The sequence below is a fragment of the Populus euphratica genome, unplaced genomic scaffold (genome assembly GCF_000495115.2).
Source record: "Populus euphratica unplaced genomic scaffold, PopEup_1.0 scaffold42.1, whole genome shotgun sequence".
In the NCBI taxonomy this organism is placed as follows: domain Eukaryota; kingdom Viridiplantae; phylum Streptophyta; class Magnoliopsida; order Malpighiales; family Salicaceae; genus Populus; species Populus euphratica.
In genome coordinates this window covers 1059819-1064326 of record NW_011499903.1, presented here as the reverse complement: position 1 = coordinate 1064326, position 4508 = coordinate 1059819, and positions in this window count along the sequence as shown.

Sequence of the window (4508 nt, the reverse complement as noted above, 5' to 3'; positions counted from 1 at the left end):
CGATTAAAAAAGCTATTTTTTTTATTTGGCTCTTCAATGTAATATTTTTCATTAGAGATGCTCTTAGAAAGATATTAATTCCTTATTTTTATAAATATTAATAGACTATGTTAAAATAATTGTGTATCAAATATATTAAAATATAATTGGCTCTTCTAAATAGTTTCTTATCATTGGAATGCACATCAACAAAAAAGCTATATCTATACTATTCAGAAAATCAAATTATCAATATAGCTCTTCTAAAAAGCATCTCCCGTTGGAGATGCTCTAAGGAGCCACCTTGCAAATCAATAAAAAAATGTTTTTCCTACTTTACCAAATAATAGTATTTATTATTATGAATAAGCCTTGCTCACAGTAATAATACCAAACAACACCATATTTGTCCCGGGTCTTTTGATAAAGCTATTGACTCATAATTTTGATGGCTACTTGTAGATTCTTATTTATATAATAATTTATGTCTATTTTAATTATTTTTTATAAAATTTAAAATTTTTAATTGAATAAATTTTTAATAACCATTAATATTAGCAACTTCAAAACTTAAACTTAATACTACAGGAATTTTCTATATGCATATTAGTATTTAGTAGATGTTCATGAAGGAAGATTTATTTCAGTGTGAGTTTGGTAACTAGATGGATGATATTTTTTAATTTTTTTTGTAATTAAAATATTATTTTTTGTTTTCAATATTATTACATAAAAAACACAAAAAAAAAAAACAAGAAATACTGTAATACTAAACTGTACAAGTGGCACTAACACCACATTATTATAATCACAGTCCAGAGAAAAACCTGCAAATAAAGAAGATCAATCTTCCTCTCTCTCTCTCTCTCACTCTCTCTCTTCCTTAAAGGTGATTCCAATGATTTTATATTAAACAAAAGTGTCCTTGCCCAGTCACTAGACTCCACGTATCTTCTTAGGCTTTGGATCTGACAAGTCCTAAAACTTAGTAGCTAAGATCTCTTCGGAGATAACAAGCTCCATCTCTGAAGTTTTACTGCACACTTCCGAGATAACAAGTAGCTGTGCGAGACAAGCTAGAATCTCTCCCGAGATAACAAGTAGCTGTGTGAGATACCTCATGGGCATTGTTGTATATGCGACCAAAGTCCCACATTAATTAGAAATGAAGAGAATCAAGGGTATATAAAGATGAATAAATATCTTCATTGGTATGAGGCCTTTTGGGTATAACCCAAGAGCAAATCCATGAGGGCTTAGATCCAAAGTGAACAATATCATACCAATGTGGAAATAAGTGGTGTTCGTAATCCTTATAAGTGGTATCAGAGCCATGCCCCAGAGTTAGCCATGATGGATGAATTCTCGGAATGCCGAACAAAAGGTGGTAGGCCCTAATTAAATCACGATGTGATCCATAGATCAGCTCTATTGGATATGCGGTGTGCTCTAGATGTTTCATGGACGTGTCCTGATCTCAATACGGTGAAGAGGAGTTGACCTAGAAAGAGCAAAAACTCTCAAGTCAGGTAGTGCTCTCCGGATGCTTCATGGACGTGTCCTGACCCCAACACGATGAAGTAGAGAAAAGTAGAGGATGAAAAATCCTGGTTGGCAGAGAGTGGATGGATAAATGATCGTTTGAGGAGAGGCTCGGTGGTCCTTTGTTCAAGGGAAGGATTGTTGGGTATGCGACCAAAGTCCCACATTGGTTAGAAATGGGGAGGATCAGGGGTATATAAGGATGAACAAATATCTTCATTGGTATGAGGCATTTTGGATATAACCTAAGAGCAAATCCATGAGGGCTTAGGCCCAAAGTGAACAATATCATACCAATGTAGAGATAAGTGGTGTTCGTAATCCTTACAGTTATTTGTGAGTACAATTCCAATTGTTTTCAATAATAAAATAATTTATTGATTTTTAATAGTTTGTTCTTATTTCAATCACCTTGAGTTACTGATGTAATAAAATATAGATGGAAAAACTAATGGATAATATTAAAGAAAATGAAAGTGTTATTTTAAAATGCTTATTATGGGCATTGTTAAAAATAATCTGTAGTTTTCCCCCACTATATTATAAATAGTTTTATTTTAAGCCAGACTGCAAATGCTGTTAAAGTTTTTAAGTATACTTTTTTAAAGAATCTAATTTCTTTAAAAACGCACGAGGAATATCTAGAAATCAGCAGTAGAATTTATATTAAGAACAAAAGAAATATAAATGCTTAAAGCTTTTTATCCATACATTAAATCTAACTTTATTGATTTTTATTCTATAATTTATTTCTAAATAGTGTTTAAGATTGTGATGCATCAACATATCTTGTTTTTATCTGAATTCTTTTAAAAAATAATTAAATATAGGATAATAAATAACTTAATATCTTAGAACTTAACTAAACGCTAAATCAATATATATATATATATGAATCCAACAAACTATTAAATCTATCATCTTTAAATTTGACTAAACGTTAAGCTTATGATTCTTTTTACTTTGAAAATCGTGGGCTTTATAATTAGACTATAGGTCCAAAATATTTTACTTTTTAACAAGTCAAAAATATTTTACTTTGATAAGTCAAGGGTATTTTACTTACACTGTGACCCATTTTCTTTAATAAAAAACAAAGCATGTAAACTATAAAAGTTATAAAAGTTGCCATGAAAATCCTTTAAACTATAAAAGTTACCATGAAAATCCTTTTGAAGACAAGTTTGAATCTTTATTTTTAGTGCATATCTATTCTTGTAATTCTTCTCTAAAGTATAATTATATTTTCTTTTAAACAATACTTACTAAAACATTAAAGAATTTTTAAATTCATCAAAAAAATATTTGACGGGATTAAGCACTAGTCACTAATATTTTAGTTAAAAAAATAATTAAATTATCAAAACTAAAAAATTAATTTATTATTCAACATAATAGCAGGAGCCTTGCTCACAATCTCAAAGGGAAAGATTCAGCCTCTTCTGGTTATGTTTGATGTGAGGTGAAAAACTTGAAGAAGGAATGTTAAAAGAGTAAAATTTAAGGATAAGCTACTAAGGGTGTAAAAAAGTTCAAAGAGATAGAGTTTTAAGGTTGTTTGGTAGAATTTGAAAAATTATGGTAGTATTCAGTCTCAATGTAAATAAAAATCAATTTAGATTATAAAAACTATAAATAAATAATATATATTTTAAAATCAATTTAGATTATCAAAATTATAAATAAATAAATAATATTTATTGGAAGTCAAGATAGAAAATAATATATATTTACTGGAAGTCAAAATAGAATGGTCTAGTAACAAGTTCAAAAAAATAAAGTATTGTCCTTTATGTTTTTTTACCTTTTAAATTTTTTCATATCAAATAAATGTTTTATTTGAGAATTAGAGATTTTTTCTACGGTAACAGATATAACCGAAGAGTTGAAGATGAAACGTATGCAATTTAAAGACTGCATGTAATAATTAATAGATATTTAAAAAAAATATTTAAAAATATTTTAAATAATATTTTTTATTTTTAATAATAGTATATCTGAATATATAAAAAAAATATAAAATTTTTAAAAAATATTTTTGATAAGAAAAAAAGATTTAAAAAAGATTTTAGAAAATATTTTTTATTTTTAATACAAGTATATCTGAATATATAAAAAAAATATTAATTTTTTTTAAAATATTTTTGATAAGAAAAACAAAGATTCTCTCAGGTGCATGTTGGAAACTTTGTCGTCTGAAAAGTCAAAAAAGTTGGGAAATCACACAGCACTCTAATTAATGTTTTGTTTGTTAGCATGTTTACAGGTTGTATTGGTTATAAAACTGTTTCATGGGAAGCTTCCAGTCGTCCACGCGTCAGTTTGACCGACCATCAATTCGATTCCTTCTTTAATTTTATTTTTAATTTTGTGATAATGCATGTTACAGCACAGCATGAGGAAGGTCAAGGGAATGTCATCGACCGTATAATATTTAATCTAATATACGTAAGCCCGGAAACAAACACATACGTCACTAATCTGTGCTTGCGAAAGTGAAATCTTGGATTACACGATGCATAAAATGCCTGGCTGGGTATATGTAGTTTTAAACCCGAAAATAAATCATATCATAAATTAGATAAATTAATCTAAATTGATTAAATTTTTTAAAAAATTAAAAATTAAAAGTTTTATTTTTTTAATTTAACTTATATTATAATTTTGAATTAATTATTTTAATATATAGATTATGAGCGGTAATAACCGCTGTCTTGATCCAACTTTTTTGGGTCTAGATTTACCAAACTTTTACAGTCTCACATTTTTTAGATTTAATTTCAACGACTTAAAGTTGTTTTATTTAAAAAGAAAAGAAAAGGAAATAAACTCTTTTTTCTTTTTCTTTTTTTTTTTAAAAAAATTAACGATATCATGCCATCACCATTCACATGGTCACCATATATATATATATATATATATTTATGAAATGACGCCACCTCATCGATTCCCTTCCTGGTTTAGACGGTAGACTACTGTATTGCTAA